Source organism: Rattus norvegicus, chromosome 14 (assembly GCF_021556685.1).
Source record: "Rattus norvegicus strain SHRSP/BbbUtx chromosome 14, alternate assembly SHRSP_T2T, whole genome shotgun sequence".
NCBI classification, from domain to species: Eukaryota; Metazoa; Chordata; class Mammalia; order Rodentia; family Muridae; genus Rattus; species Rattus norvegicus.
In genome coordinates, this window is record NC_141547.1 from 21601777 (window position 1) to 21619545 (window position 17769).

The window sequence follows — 17769 nt, forward strand, 5'->3', positions numbered from 1 at the left end:
CCTGGATTCGTTTGTCCTAGCAGGAAGATGGGAGCTTCATTATTAACTATCATTGCTTCTGGTGCTTAAAAACCTCCCCTTGCCTTCTCATATTAGTATAAGGAGATGTGGCATAGGCAAAAGGTTTCTTTTATTCATTATTTATAGTTAGTAACTGACAGGGAAATAAACTTATTTGGTGTTCACTTTTTTTCTTTCTTCCTTTTTTTTTTTTTCCGGAGCTGGGGACCGAACCCAGGGCCTTGAGCTTGGTAGGCAAGCCCTCTACCACTGAGCTAAATCCCCAACCCTTGGTGTTCACTTTTGAAGCTCAAATAGTAATATTTCAACAGATATTTCAAACCCTTACTCATGAACCTTACCCTTGAACAGATATATTTAGAGGCTAGATTTACCAAATGGCAACCTGTCACTACTGTCCATCTAGTGGCAAGAGAGGCTAATCAAAAGCAAGCCCTTAAAACATAGCCTCAGATTTGGGGGCCCACATATATAAAAGAAAATCAGCAAAAGTTATACAACCAGATACATGTCATCTTTGTTTTCTTAAACTATAATAAGATAACCTGAACATGTGAAATAAGGTGTGGGTGTAATTTGCCATGATGTTAAGTAATGAAAGGGAAAGAATTCTTTGCTGGGCATTGAACAAACTATTTTAGGAACTTCATAAATCATTGTCCTAACTGTCTGGTTAGCTCAGTTGTTTAGAGGGTGGTGCAAACATTGATCATCATTAAACCTTTTGTGATATCAAAATGTATCTTTAAGCCAGGCATGGTGGAGCACACCATTATTTCCAGGAGAAGCAGAGGCAGGCAGATCTCTGTGAGTTCAAGACTGCAGAAACTGGTTCCTGAATGTTGTGCCCTTTGTAACAGGGGTCATATATATACCAACACACACACACACACACACACACACACACACACACACACACACACACAGATATGAGGTAGGGATCAAGGTAGCTTCCATTTATCATGGATGTGGTATTGTGTCTGTATTTTACTAATGGATATGATCATGTATAATGGCTGAATATTAACTCCAATGTAAGGCAATGTAGACAAAGAAAGGCAACTATTTAAAAGTCTCGTGCACATGGATACTAACAATGTTGATGTCATAGTAATCAAGAAAATAGGAGCAATTACTAGAAGATGTGCAATGTAGAATGAAGACAGATATGGTCAATAATTAGTTGGGAGAGAACAATTCTGGAGCTCTATGCCACAGTAGAGCATAAGAAATTAACTGTATTAGATACCACAAAAATAATTTTAAACAATTTTGAAAGAAATTCTTCATAAACAAAGGATAAAGATTTAAGATGGTGGGTGTCCCGTGAGTCAGCCTTTCTTCAGTAAAAACCGAAATTCAAACATTAGGTTGTCCCTTAAAAATATGTGCAAGTATTATGTCAAAAAACAAATTAAAACATCTATACAGGATAATGATTGAATAGAGAAGCTTGCAGCAAAATATTCAAAAGGAATATTCTCAAATGAAGGTTTCACAGTACTTGTTTACAAATGGGCTAGCGGCACTCTCCAGTAGAGGAGGCAAAATGGGTGAGTCCAAACATCACACTAGCAATTGACCTAAAAGGTCAGAAAAGATCAAGCAACTTCTAAAACCCTAAAACTTCTAAAACTTCCACCCCAGGTAGAGAAGGAGACTTACCCATCCATCCAAAGAGTGGTAGCCTCTCTTCTGGTCAGCGAAGTTCTTTGCTTTCTGAAGATGAGGAAATGCCATTTTCTCATTTTGAATGTTAAAGGCATTCTTTTAGAATTCAATGTGTGTTTACTAACGTTAAGAAGCTTAAACCTGGGGGTTGGGGATTTAGCTCAGTGGTAGAGCCCTTGCCTAGGAAGCGCAAGGCCCTGGGTTCGATCCCCAGCTCCGAAAAAAAGAACCAAAAAAAAAAGAAGAAGCTTAAACCTGGGCTGGAGAGATGGCCTAGCGGTTAAGAGCACTGCTTGCTCTTCCAGAAGTCCTGAGTTCAATTCCCAGCAACCACATGGTGGTTCACAACCATCTGTAATAGGATCTGATGCCTTCTTCTGGTGTGTCTGAAGACAGTGACAATACACTCAATAAAATAAATAAATGAAAAGAAGAAGAAGCTTAAACTTAAAGGACTAGGTAGATGGTTTAGTTAGTAAAGACTTTATGCAAATTTTAGAGCCTGATTCTCATTCACAGTTCCCATGTAAAAGCCAGGAGTGGTTTATGTCTGTCACCCTAGGACTTTGACTGAAAAGAGGTTAGAAGAAAGGCAGATCCTGGGTTCCATGTCTGGACAGTCTAGCTCAACCAGTGAGCTCCAGGTCCAGTGAGATGAGCCTGTCTCAGAACAAGGTTGAGAAGCTATTGAGCAAATCATCTAATGCCAACCTCCAGGCTCTACACACACACACCCATGTAGATACACACACACACACACACACACACACACACACACAAACACATACAGAGAGAGACAGAGAGACAGAGAGACAGAGACAGAGAGACAGAAAGAGAAAGAGAATATAAATGAAAGAAAGCTAAAGAGGAATTTGATGTTTTTTTTTTTTCTTTTTTACCATTGGCCCTAAGGCTTTCCAAGACCACCACTACACTTTTTTTCCCTTTGGTTTTAATTTATACTTATGCATATTTTCAGGGTACTATATAATGTTCTAATTCACTTATGCATTGTGCAATGTTAGCAGGAGGTGTTTTTTTTTTTTAATTGAGTATTTCTTATTTACATTTCGAGTGTTATTCCCTTTCCCGGTTTCCGGTCAAACATCCCCCTAATCCCTCTCCCTCCCCTTCTTTATGGGTGTTCCCCTCCCCATCCTCCCCCCATTGCCGCCCTCCCCCCAACAATCACGTTCACTGGGAGTTCAGTCTTAGCAGGACCAAGGGCTTCCCCTTCCACTGGTGATCTTACTAGGATATTCATTAGCAGGAGGTTTTAGTGAGTTATCACAAAGTAGGATGGCTGTAACTAATAAAACCTACTTGCTGTTTTCACATGGTTAGTCGAGAGGATTCAGAATTTCCTCAGCGCACAGAAATAATAACTGACCTGCTAGCTCCTGGCTTTGTTTTCTTGTTTGTTTTATTTTGTTTCAGGTGACTACCCATTTGTTTCTCTGCTGTGAAGGTAAAAACATGGCTTTACCGGTTTGATTGCCAGAATGTTTTTTATATAGGAAAGTTTTGAGTTAAAATTCCCAGTTATACACATCTGCTTGTGTGTACACTGCAATTGCTTTGTATCTTGAGACTTAAAAAATAACCACCACCACTATCTTTCCCTGACACACACACACATAATGATTTCTCAACTACTTCTATGAGATTAGTTCAAGCAAATTTCTAGAGAATTCATGTGGGTGGCCAGTTACTAATTTGTACATTGCCTTTAAAAAAAGTGTTATTTTATTTATTTAATGGATACGAGTGCACTGTAGCTGTCTTCAGACACACCAGAAGAGGACATGGGATCCCATTACAGATGGTTGTGAGCCTTCATGTGGTTGCTGGGATTTGAACTCAGGACCTTGGCAAGAGCAATCAGTTCTGTTAACCGCTGAGTCATCTCTTCAGCCCTGTATGTTGACTTTTTGGTTGTGATTTTGAGACCATGTGAAAGCATGGCTGGAAAGTTTGGCAATTAGACTTGGCCATATGCATTGCTCTGCTCAAAGTTATAACGTAGGGGACTGGAACAGTGACTTATCTGAGTACATGACTTTCCCTAAGTTACTCCTTTCTGCAAACAAATACTGAGGGACAAAGAGGCTTAGTATCATTTGTGAAGTTAATGTTTGGTTTTAGAATTGGGACAAGGGACTGAGGAGCATATTTTACATACCAAAGCAGACCTGACTTCTAGGTTCTCCTAGTGTCCCTCAGTCCCTACCTGGCGTACCCTGCTCCCAACTCTGAACTTTCCAGCCCAGGGCTGGGTTGCCCTTACCCCAGAGGCTCCTCCCTATATAATCCAGACATTTTTTTGCGGGCTCCTCTCTCTCCCTCTTCCTCTCTCCCTCCCTCCCTCCCACTCCCCACTTCCCCCTTCCCCTCTCTGCTCTCTTTTCCCTCCTCTCTCCCCTCTTCTCACTTCCCTGGCCTTGGCCTGGCCAGTGAACTAGCCCAAGAGCAGCTTCCCGATCGAAGTGTCATTAGTATAATCTAATCTGGTTTAAATCGGCTCATTTCAGCAACATCGGAGACATAACCTAACAGTTCGGACAGGTAATAACTTGCTCCTGCCTGTGATAAATCACCACCCCTGCGTTGATCGATGTGGACTGGGAAAAAAAGGACACAGCTAAAACATCAGGAAGCAAAACAAAATGTATTTATCTTTTTCTTTATCAAACGGGCCGATTTTGCAAAGGATGGAGCACCCTGACCAGATCCCATAAAAGGAGAGTCACATTAACACTGGGCGTGGTAGCACTCACGGACACATGAATCTTAGGTGCAGCAGGCAGCAAACTGTCACGGTTCCCATGATTTGAGACCCCCTGCCCCGCCCCCCGCCGCCAATTGCCTTCATGTAGATTCAGGCTTAAACCTTAGCACAGTCTTGTTGACCCAGCTCTGCATTGAAAACTGCCTTGGGACACCTCGGGCAGGCTTGCTATTTGCTTTGGAGCTCTTCATAAAGAGCATGAAACAGGGCTGGAGAGATCACTCAGTGGTTAAGAGCACTGACTGCTCTTCCAGAAGTCCCGAGTTCAGTTCCCAGCAACCATATGGTGGCTCACAACCATCTGAAATGAAATCTGATGCCCTCTTCTGGTGTGTCTGAGGACAGCTACAGTGTATTTATATATAATAAATAAAAATAAATGAATAAATAAAAAGCATCATACAATAAGTTAAGGGAAAAGCAAGGCATTTTGGCTTGGAAAATTAAAAGCAAAACTAATGTCTGTTAGTTGCTGTCTTAGTCCTTATTTGATTATTAGCCACTGCTAGGTTTCAAACAGGGACAAACTGGCTGAGGTGACTACTTAATACATTAGAGCAAACCTGGCCACCAGGTTTTCCCAGAATGCCTCAGTCACTACCTGTTACAGAGCCCTTCTACCTAGCAAACCCTGCCCCCTACTCTAAACTTCTCCAGTCCAGAGACTGGGCTGCCCTTCCCCCAGATGCCCTTTCCGGTTTAATCCAGACATTTTGGTTACCCCCTCTTCTGCTGGGCCTCCTGGCTGCAGCACCTGGTTCTACTCTCTCCCCACTCACTCTTCCACTTCTCCTTATGTACCTCACCGGAAGTCCCTGCCTCTGACTGTGCTCTCCCTTTTGTCTACAATAAAATTTCTCCTCCACCATACCTAGGAGCAATCATATTCTTTTTTCTTTCTTCTTTCTTCCTTCCTTCCTTCCTCCTTCCTTCTTTTCTTCCTTCCCTTCTTTCTTTCTTTCCTTCTTTCTTTCTTTCTCTCTGAGGACAGCTACAGTGTATTTATATATAATAAAAAAACAAGCATCATACAATAAGTTAAGGGAAAAGCAAGGCCTCTCTCTTCCTCTCTCTCTCTCTCTCTCTCTCTCTCTCTCTCTCTCTCTCTCTCTCTCTCTCTTTTAATTCATATGCTACCACCAAAACCCCAGACCTATGATAGCCTTTTCTTTGTAGTTCTTTTTTCCATCCAGTCACTAGAAAGAAATTTTTCCTTTGTTAATTTTTTATTTTGGCAAAGTGTTTCCCAAAACAAGATTTGAAGATGGATTTTTCCTGCATGTATATAAACTGACTTTCACGTGTTGGGATTAAACTTCTGTCCCTGTGCCTGGCTTAATACCTAGCTCAAATTAATTTCCCAGCATCTCATTTAATAGCATTGCTACAATGATAAAACTGTACTTCCATTTCCAAACCTTTTTAGCTCTCTGCCTTTCTCACTAGACCGAGGATGGGATGCTACAGGGCAGAAAGTTATTTGATGATGGTGAATTTGTGGGCAGTTTGACCAGAACATTCTTCCACACTGTTGAAAGACCAATTTTGAATCTGTTGATTCATTTTCATGGTGTATTTAGACTTTAGTATGTTAACATCCTAAATTCCATATTCATGTGCTTCTTAGTACTATAAAATTCCACTACAATAGTCTCACGGTAACTAAAAATTATGTTTTTATCATGTTTTATATGTTTAATATACAAATTTGAAATTTTGAAGTAGACGATTACTAATCTGTTAAAAATAAATCATATTTTGTTTGGAACAAAAGTAAACTCTTTAGTTTTAACCTAAAAACAGTAAATATTTATTGTAGAAATTTTAAATAATCAGGAAAAATTAGACAAAGATGGATTAGACATAGGAACTAGTTGATCGGGGTTGGGGATTTAGCTCAGTGGTAGAGCGCTTGCCTAGGAAGCCAAAGGCCCTGCCTTCGGTCCCCAGCTCCGAAAAAAGAACCAAAAAAAAAAAAAAGGAACTAGTTGATCTGGGGTAGGAACAGTGGCATCTGGATTAGATTCAAATAAGGATGATTAATCTCATTAAGTATCATTTTGCTGCTATATCTTCTGCTATTTTTAACTCTCAAAAAGAGCCTTCTCCCTTTTGGGACAGAGCCTTACTACGGTAGACTTGGGTGGCAAGGAAATAGGACCAGCAGTCAACAAGTGAAAATTCATGACATTAACACCCTTTTGTACAAGAAGGAGATTTTAACCAATTGAAGTAACAGCCTACAGAGTGTGAAAAGTCTTTGCCAGCTGTACACCTGACAGAGCATTAGTGTCGTGGGTACACAAGGGTCTAGAAAACACTAAACTCAAAGTAAACAAGGAAACCAATTACAGAGTGAGCTCTGCGATGGAGCCGGAGCTCTCATATGAAGAAATCAAACTACTTTGAGATTTCCTCTCATCCGAGTCAAAAGAGCTGAAGACTGCAATTGCTGGCGAGGATATGGGGAGTGTGGAACCCTCACACACTGTTGGTGGAAGTGAGTGTCAGGGCAGTTACAGTTACCATAATAATCAGTGTGGAGATTCATCTGTAAAAAGGTAGAACTAAGGCCTGGTGAGATGGCTGAGTTGGTTAAAGCACTTACTGCCAACTCAATGCCAGAATCGCACATAATAGGAGAGAATCGGCTCCTGCAAGTTGACTTCTAGCATCTGAATGTATGGCACGTGTGCTCATGCACATGTATGTTCACTCACACATAAATAAATGCAAGATTAGAATACAAAAACTAGAAATAGATCTACCATAAGACTCTGCTGTACCATTTCTGGGTATTCAGCAAAAGGACTCTGTTTGCTACAGAGACACATGCTCACCCACGTTCACAGCTACTCCAGTCACAATAGCTATATTTGGAAGCAGCCTAGATGTCCATCAGCTGGCGAATAGATGAAGAAAATATGGCACCTATGTACCATAGAATTTCATTCAGCTATAAAGAAAAATAAAATTATGAAATTTGCAGGTACATGGAGCGGGAAAACAGTTTACTGACCAAGGTAATCAAGAACCAGAAAGACAAACGTGACATGGTCTTACTCATGGCTTTAAGATCTTATGATCTGGGCTGGAGAGATGGCTCAGTTAAGAGCACTGACTACTCCTCCAGAAGTCCTGAGTTTAAATCCCAACAACAACATGATGACTCACAACCATCTGTAATGAGATCTGATGCCCTCTTCTGGTATACTTAAAGACAGCTATAGTTTACTTATGTATAATAAACAAATCTTTTAAAAAATCTTATGATCCCAGCAGGATGTCTTTCTATTTATTTGTTTATCTTAGAGCATCTATAGAATATATAATGCTAGAAAGGTACTACTAGTGGGGGATGGAGAAGAAAGGTCTTAAGGAGGAGGATGAAGTAGATCACAGGTAAGAGGAAGAGGAAAGTAGAAGTAATGGGGAAGGATGTTTAAGTCAGGAGAGAGAAGGGATGGTAGGCAGAGAAAGGGGTGGGGAGAAGGATGTTTGGAAAAGCCACAATAAAATGTTAAATTTAGCCCTATTACTAAAGACATTTCAACTTTTCATCACATGGGAAATTAAGTTGGTATGAATAAGGAAGTTTCCTTCCTCTTGCCCTCTCACAAAACTGAAGGGTACAGTGTAGGCAGCTAGGAGAGCAGTCATGAACAGTTTTGAACAGCTGTGAACTCTATGATCTACAGTAACGAGGGGCATGACAAAGTATCCCCTGAAGTCCAACAGCATCATGAATATTAGGGTGTAATCAAGCATTTCTGATTGGATTTAAAGCCCACGTCACAGCTAGATACATGCCTAGTACTGTAAGTCTGGCCAACAACCCATGGTGGGACAGCTGACCTGTCAAGTGGGAACCTAACACTATTGGTTTGCTTACTGGGCATGGTATCAAATTCTTCTCTAAATTTGTGAAAGTGTAAGCATAGATTGATACAATTTTCAGATCTCATCAGGAAAAAAATTGTGCTCTGGGAGGTAGTTAAGGCAGACTCAAACTAATTAAAATACAGGGAATAAATATCAGTAGAGTACTTAGTCATAAATTGGACATATTATCCCTTACTCCAAGGCCCTGGGGTCACCATGGAAAAGGGGTAGAAAAACCATAAGAGTCAGAGGTTAGAGATGTCCAGCATGAAAGAATGTCTTCTGGACATGACAGGACCGTGTTACACATAAACTCACCAGCAGACCTGAGCAAAAGCAATTCAGTCAACATTTTAGCATGGTGGGGCTTATGAGCCACTTCTCCTAGCTAAGGAGGTTGTTAATTCTTAGAGGAGGAAGAGTCAGTTTTCTTTAAGGGTGCCGCCCTTAGTGGGTTGACCAATCAACACTGAATGATCCCACAGCCATGAGTATATGGGTAATTCACATATTGGACTTAGTAGGCTATCAAAAATAAAACAGACACACAGTTAGACTTGTGGAGGGTAGATGGACAGTAACACAAAGACCCACAACTGGAAAACGTTCAAGGAGTGAGAGACTTTGCAACACTGAGTCCTAAATGGGATGTGTTCATGAAGCCCTGCCCGACAGGACTCAGAACTACGCAGAAGAGGATGTAGGAAGATTATAAGAGCCAGAGGGGATTGAAGACATCAAGGAAACCATCTTCCAGGCTTGTCAAAACATAACCCAGGAACGGAGTCATGTGAGGAGAATTCTAAGCGCTTGTGGGAACCCTCCAAGAAAACTCAACAAAAGTCTTGTGACTAGGTTTCTTCAAAACACAGAAATGTTCTTGCAATGTGTTTTCATGTTTCTTCCAGACATAGTAGAAAGGAGCGGCTTTACTTCAGATTACTTGTTACTGCTCATAATTGATGAACTGTCCTTTGTGTGCTTCTCTAGAAACACATGTTTTTCTCATGCTCGTCTTGTCTTTCTCATTGTATACAGCTTGGATTCCCATGAACTTTACTCTAACGACCTTTCTTTCTTTCTTTTTTTTTTATTAACTTGAGTATTTCTTATATACATTTCAAGTGTTATTCCCTTTCCCGGTTTCTGGGCAAACATCCCCCTCCCCCCTCCCCTTCCTTATGGGTGTTCCCCTCCCAACCCTCCCCCCATTGCCGCCCTCCCCCCATAGTCTAGTTCACTGGGGGTTCAGTCTTAGCAGGACCCAGGGCTTCCCCTTCCACTGGTGCTCTTACTAGGATATTCATTGCTACCTATGGGGTCAGAGTCCAGGGTCAGTCCATGTATAGTCTTTAGGTAGTGGCTTAGTCCCTGGAAGCTCTGGTTGCTTGACATTGTTGTACTTTTGGGGTCTCGAGCCCCTTCAAGCTCTTCCAGTTCTTTCTCTGATTCCTTCAACGGGGGACCTATTCTCAGTTCAGTGGTTTGCTGCTGGCATTTGCCTCTGTATTTGCTGTATTCTGGCTGTGTCTCTCAGGAGCGATCTACATCCGGCTCCTGTCGGTCTGCACTTCTTTGCTTCATCCATCTTGTCTAATTGGGTGGCTGTATATGTATGGGCCACATGTGGGGCAGGCTCTGAATGGGTGTTCCTTCAGTCTCTCTTTTAATCTTTGCCTCTCCCTTCCCTGCCAAGGGTATTCTTTTTCCTCATTTAAAGAAGGAGTGAAGCATTCACATTTTGATCATCCCTCTTGAGTTTCATTTGTTCTAGGCATCTAGGGTAATTCAAGCATTTGGGCTAATAGCCACTTATCAATGAGTGCATACCATGTATGTCTTTCTGTGGTTGGGTTAGCTCACTCAGGATGATATTTTCCAGTTCCAACCATTTGCCTACAAATTTCATAAACTCGTTGTTTTTGATAGCTGAGTAATATTCCATTGTGTAGATGTACCACATTTTCTGTATCCATTCCTCTGTTGAAGGGCATCTGGGTTCTTTCCAGTTTCTGGCTATTATAAATAAGGCTGCGATGAACATAGTGGAGCACGTGTCTCTTTTATATGTTGAGGCATCTTTTGGGTATATGCCCAAGAGAGGTATAGCTGGATCCTCAGGCAGTTCAATGTCCAATTTTCTGAGGAACCTCCAGACTGATTTCCAGAATGGTTGTACCAGTCTGCAATCCCACCAACAATGGAGGAGTGTTCCTCTTTCTCCACATCCTCGCCAGCATCTGCTGTCACCTGAGTTTTTGATCTTAGCCATTCTCACTGGTGTGAGGTGAAATCTCAGGGTTGTTTTGATTTGCATTTCCCTTATGACTAAAGATGTTGAACATTTCTTTAGGTGTTTCTCAGCCATTCGGCATTCCTCAGCTGTGAATTCTTTGTTTAGTTCTGAACCCCATTTTTTAATAGGGTTATTTGTTTCCCTGTGGTCTAACTTCTTGAGTTCTTTGTATATTTTGGATATGAGGCCTCTATCTGTTGTAGGATTGGTAAAGATCTTTTCCCAATCTGTTGGTTGCCGTTTTGTCCTAACCACAGTGTCCTTTGCCTTACAGAAGCTTTGCAGTTTTATGAGATCCCATTTGTCGATTCTTGATCTTAGAGCATAAGCCATTGGTGTTTTGTTCAGGAAATTTTTTCCAGTGCCCATGTTCTAACGACCTTTCTTAACATACAGAGTGTAAATTGTCTGCTGCTCTGAACAAAGTTAGCTATTGTATGAGATTTTAGTCAGCCTCGTTTATCAGCTCCATATTCCCAGGTCCTATTGTCTCCAGAGCAGTGACACAGACTCAACAATCCTGACAGATGGGAACTCAGAGACTGTGGCATCATGCACAAATCCAGCATGAGTTCAAGCCAGAGGGGGTCTCATTGCTGAGAGAAATGAACATGATCTTACACTGTAACCAAAGAGCTATCTCTGATGGAGGTTCTCCCAGCCACCATGAAACTTCTATAGGATCTTAGTTATTTTTCCTGTTGCTGCAATAAAATGCTAGACAAAAGTAACTAAACGAAGGAAGGAAAGTTCACAATTCACAGTACAGTTCATCGTGATGGAGAATTATGATGGTAGGAGCCCCAGGGTGCTAGTCACATCACATCCTCAATGAGGAAGGAGTTAGCAAAGAGTGCTGGTGTCCAGCTTTTTGCTTGTTTGGTTAGTTGGTTTTAAATTGGGAACCCTAGACAATAGGATGGTGCCACCTACAATTTGAATGAGTCTTCCTACCTCAATGAACCCAATCTAGACACTTCCTGTGACATAGACACACCCAGAATCTTATTTCAAGGGATCCTAAACCTTGTGAACTTCTCAAGGAATGTTGACCAGCACAGAATCATTTAGCAAAAAGTTTTCACACTTTGCTTCTCATAACAAAAATTCAAAAAATAAATCACTGAAGACTATAAAAGAAAACCTATAATTAATTCTGAGACCAGCAAGCCAAAACAGAAGCATATTTCAATAAAGAACTCTGCTGATTATTTCCTCCTTGGCAAGTATATATTTTATATTACTTCAATCTTGTCTTATTTTTAGGGAATTATAGAAGGATTTCTCTTAAAATATCCCAATGCTTTCTTTTTAGCAAAAATACAAACAAGCTGCATCAAAACCAGGTATTTTCTTTTATCACGTATTTAATGTTCATTCATTGATAGAAGAAAAACTTCTGATCCTAAACTAACCAAGGAAAAATCATGACTTGTTCTCTTAGCAAGTATTTTTGATGCATCATATACTGTGCTGTAACTCTGGCTACAAGTCTCCTCTGTGCGACACCCGTGAGACTAGTCTGAGATCTGTTTTTCGTTGGTATAAAAAAATGGAGATTCCTGTAGTACTCTTCCTCATACAACCCTCTAGAGTAGTACGTGCTCCCCTGGCCTTGTGTACAGTCACACGTCAACACGTCCAGGTTTCCTCTGTGAGTGTCATCACGTCACCCAGTATGGGTCACGCTTAATGAAAGCTTGTACACTCACAGGTGGGTGTGTCTGGGCCATTTGGCAGGCAGTCTGTTAAGAAATATCTCTATAGAGCTTTAAAAAAATGTCAAGATAAAAATTATTACTGCTGATCCTTTTCCAGGGTCCATGAGAAAGTATCTTAAATTATTTTAGTATTTAAGAAATAACAATTTAGACCAAGAGGATGGATAGTCATAAGAGTTTCCATTTGAAAAAGACGGGTTGTTTCTTTTCTTTTCTTCTCTTTTCTTTCTTTCCTTTTTTCAGACAAGAATTAACTACTCTTCTGGTTTCTGTGTGTGGCAGATTTATAAGGAAAGGATATTCTGCCATTAGTTTAAATAATGCTTAGTTATTCTTTGCCTTTAATAGTATATTGAAACAATCCTGACTCACTTACGTTTTGGTTGCTGTTATCCTCATCTGGTTTTGCCTTTTAATTCTTCATAATAGTCCCCAGGTCTGAGGCAGGCAACATTTACCCCATATTCCTGGAATAGCAAACCTAATGGTCTTTTCAGGCCTATATCCTGGTCTATACACTAAACCATATAAGCTCTATGGGAACACAAGCAGACTATTGGCATGATAACCAAAGAGATATGCACATTTTTTCCAGTGTTTCCACAATTTCTTTTTGCACACCCTCTAAATTATGTATATTGATTTGATATCTTTAGGAAGATGAAAGAGAAACGTAGACAAAGTGAAAATGATCTATGTTTAAAAGAAAGACAGACTCCATGCTTTTTAGAAAATAAAAATGAGAAGAAATCCTGTTTAGTTGGAGGAATTTTGGCTTAGACAGAAGGTGAGTCCATAATGACTAGGGAGGGATAGCAGCTGGCATCTGGAGCAGAAAGCAGACAGAGGAAATTGGCAGCAGGGCAAGGCTATATAAGTATGTAGGTAAACCTTTACAAAACACATTAATTTTCATCAATTAGGGCAAGGCTATAAACTCCTCTAGCAAGGCTCTACCTCCTGGCTGAGTAGCACTACCAAATGTTCAAATATCTGAGTATATGGGGGTTATTTATCATACAAATCACCACAGTCAGGGATTAATTTTTATATTCAAGTTTCTGGGGACACATAGTTCAGACATGGAAGGCCAGGATGTGTTGGAATCACTCTTCCATTTCTGGAAAGTCAGAATCCCTGACATGTTAAATATTTCTTCTTTTCACTAAGAAACTCTCCAGAAGGTTGTACACAATCTGGAGAGGGATAATTTTGAAATATCATTACACTGATTAAAATAAATCTTCTTTTAATTTCCTTGTGTCTTCTCATATCTCTCTTAAGCATCTTTTTCTTTTTACCTTTACTTTGTTTCAAAGAATGGAAAGATAGTCCAAGAATATAGGTCTACCTTTAAAAAACACACTAATCTTAGTCAGGTAGTACATATATTTTTGTCCCTCAGTAGGACTGTGAGTGGAGCTTAATATACGCATGTTTGCATACAAAATTTCAGGATATTTATGTCATTTGTATTGAATCAAAGCACAGTGCCAGGCACCTCATAGAAATACTTCAGAAATAAATGTTTGTCACATGAATTAATGTACAAATGACTAGCTTACAGTGTTCTGGGTTATATGTTGACTTTTTATTTTCTTTTCAATTTATTTATTGTATATGTATATGAATGAGTACATTGTCGTTGTCTTCAGAAATACCAGAAGAGGGCATTGGATCTCATTACAGATGGTTGTGAGCTACCATGTGGTTGCTGGGAAATAAACTCAGAACCTCTAGAAGAGTAGCTAATGTTCTTAACCGCTGAGCCATCTCTCCAGCTCATATGTTGACTTTTTAAATGATCAGTTTCATTTAATCAATCTTGAGAAATAAGAGGAAGTGTAGCTTGATATAAAGGAACTTGTTGGTCTCATTGTAGACCTAAAATCATAAATGGCATGGACTCCAGAGAAGGTAAAGCCTGACTCCCAAATAAGACCCTCACAAAGATAAGGAGTTTATTTGTATATCCCACGTTGTACTAACTGGTTTTGTGTGTCAACTTGACACAAGCTGGAGTTATCACAGAGAAAGGAGCCTCCCTTGAGGAGATGCCTCCATGAGACCTAGCTGTAAGGTATTTTCTCAACTAGTGATCAAGGTGGGAGGACCCAGCCCACTGTGGGTGGTGCCGTCCCTGGGCTGGTAGTCTTGGGTTTTATAAGAGAGCAAGTTGAACAAGCCAGGGGAAGCAAGCCAGTAAGTAACACCCCTCCATGGCCTCTGTATCAGCTCCTGCTTCTTGACCTGCTTGAGCTCCAGTCCTGATGGTGATGAACAGTATGGAAGTAAGCTGAATAAACCCTTTCCTCCCCAACTTACTTCTTGGTCATGATGTTTTGTGCAGGAATAGAAACCCTGACTAAGACACACATATACAGTGTCTGAAATTAATTATGTTACATTGTTGATATGAAACTGAAAATTTCCAAATTTCAGATACTATCTCCAAGAGCCACGAAAGGAGTGAAGGTAGACAATTTCACTTGTTGACGCCTTATAATATCATTGATTTAAGGGACTTCGTATGGAGTTCTTACTTCAGTAAGTATTTATACCTGATTAGAGCTGTGGCTCAGATTACTCAATTTTGTGAGACTTAAAAGTTGCTGCTTATTAATTAACATTTATGGATCCATTCAATATGGTTCTTTTTTGATGATAGTTTACAAGTATCAACATCAAAATTAACATTAACTCATTAGAGAAAAAGATGCCTTTGTCTTTCAGTGTGTAGGAGACAAGTAGATCCCAAAAAAATGGTGGAGGTAAACGTCATCATGGGAAACATAAGGCAAAGGTGGAAGAGTGGGACAATGACATCATTTACATTGTGCTGCGGTTACAATGCATCATGGTTTATAGACCTTCATGCAGAGACATCTCATCCTATGTAGCTACTACTTTGGTACAATGCTGAACCAGTACCTCATATATTTCTCCCTCAAATTCAACCTATATTTTATTTGCTTATATTTATATATGTATTTAGAATTGTGGTGGGCACTTGGGCTATACAGCACATGCACAGAAAGCAAAGGACAATTCCACAATTTGTAGAAGTCTGTTCCTTCTGTCCTTCCTGATGACGCTGTTCATCTGTCGTGTGTGATAAATAATTTCCCACCCCATTGGACATTTCACTGGTTCTAAAACTAGATTTATAATCCCTCTGTACAGTAATTCTTATGTTCTCTCACTGAATCATCATTTGGTTTCACCCTTTCCTCTTATTGTATCAGAAGACGGTCCTTCCTCAAGTGAGGACTGTGAGTACTATGAGAAAGGTGGTAAAATAATATCCAGCAGATGATTAAGTGTGCAGGAGAACAACACTGGCACATTAACCGGTAAGACTCGCATTAATGAAATGAATGAGCTGAAGTTGAGACATCACAATTTCATGCTAAAATATGAGAACCAGGAGCAACTGACTGAGTAATAGGATAGCAAATGCTAAACAGAAACAAGGATAAAGTTCAAACGATGGCCAACAAGGAGGAGATGGCCAGGGTTAAATAACTCATGGACAAGAAATGCCTTCTCTTGTCCTATTAGCACTGATACCACAGATCATGAGCTATAGCCAGAAACACATTATCACTGATGGAGACAGAGTCCAGGGCTGGCTGAGATTTGAAGTTACTGGCTCTGTTTGACAGAACCAGAGTCTGAGAGTCCCTTCAGTGTATGCTCAATGTCGGTCTCCCTTAATGTACTTTGCACTTGTGTTTTCTTGCTCCCTATAGTAGCCAATGGTTTTCCTAATAGTTTCTACAAGATCTCTCCCTTATAGTTATATCTCATTAGAACATAATATCCTGGCTTCAGAGTTAGGATTCCCATGGTTTAGATCGTTGCATAACAGTATCAGGTTGTCTTGCTGCCTTGTGTTACTATCGTCCCTAGCCACTATTTGTCCTACAGAGTAGATTCACCCGCTCTGAGCACATCTTTATATAATTATGACTTTTTCTCTACACACCTCCAGTAGCAGCTGACATTGTTTCAGTGGTTTTTAAAAACATCTTTGTGTATCATGTCTTTTATCCAATCATTCATTTATCTCCTTCTGTCCATCTGCTTATTGCTGAGTGTTAAAGGCTTGCAACATATTTGAGTTGTGATGGGAGAGGTAACTGTGGAGGGATACAGGAATTCTCATCACCGTGGAAGGGAGCTTAAACGGGTAAACTGTGTTGGTGAGCAACTTGGCAATAAGTTAGGAAGTTGACGAGTTACAAGCCCGATTCCTAATTGATTACCTCAATATATTCCTATGAAGATTCTTGTTTGTTTTCATTTGCTTTATTGATTTTTATTGTGTCTATATAACGTTATGTAGAACATGCAAAAATAGTGATTTGCGGGGGCTGGAGAGATGGCTCAGCGGTTAAGAGCACCCGACTGCTCTTCCAGAGGTCATGAGTTCAATTCCCGGCAGCCACATGGTGGCTCACAACCATCTGTGGAGAGATCCGATGCCCTCTTCTGGTGTGTCTGAGGACAGCTACAGTGTACTCATATATAATAAATAAATAAATCTTAAAAAAAAATAGTGATTTGCTGAGATCACTTACAGTTATGTTTCATAACTAGAAAGTAAATTGTAAAAATCAATCATATGTACAACAGATTCAGAGATGTGCAGCCCAACATTAGACAGAGCTCGGGGAAATTTGAGGAAGTGGGGATGAAGGATTGTAGGAGCCAGAGAGTTCAGGACACCACAAGGAAACCTGCAGAGCCAACTAACCTCTGAACTGCTAACCAGGAAGCCTGCATGGGACTAATGTAAGCCCTCTGCATATATGCTTATATTACTAAGCAGAGAAACTAATGTTTTATTTTTAAATTAATACTATTGTTACTACTACTACTACTACTACTACTACTACTACTACTACTACTACTACTAAATTATTTGCAAGACAAGGTTTCTCTGTGTAGCCTTGGCTGTCTGACTGTCTTGGTACTCACACTGTAGACAAGGCTAGCCTCAAACTCAGAGATCTGCCTGCTTCTGTCTCCTGAGTGCTGGGATTAAAGGCATGTGCCACCACCACTAAGCTCTTCAAAAAGAATTCTTAAGAGAAAATTTATTTTCCAACACTGGTAAGTTATTCTTTCTTTCTTTTTCTTTATTCTTTCTCTTTTTATATTGCTATAGATAAACTAAATATATCTATGGACAACCATGGAACCACAAGTTGCTGATTTATGGTTACTTCCTAGTAACTGCTACCAGAGGTGCTAGACACTACTTACTACTCCTAGAACTCATTAGCTGAATTTTTTATTTCCTCCCTGGCACCCAGGAGACTTCGATATAGCATATGCCAGTGCACATGTATACATATCCAGAGTACACTGAATGAAAATCATAT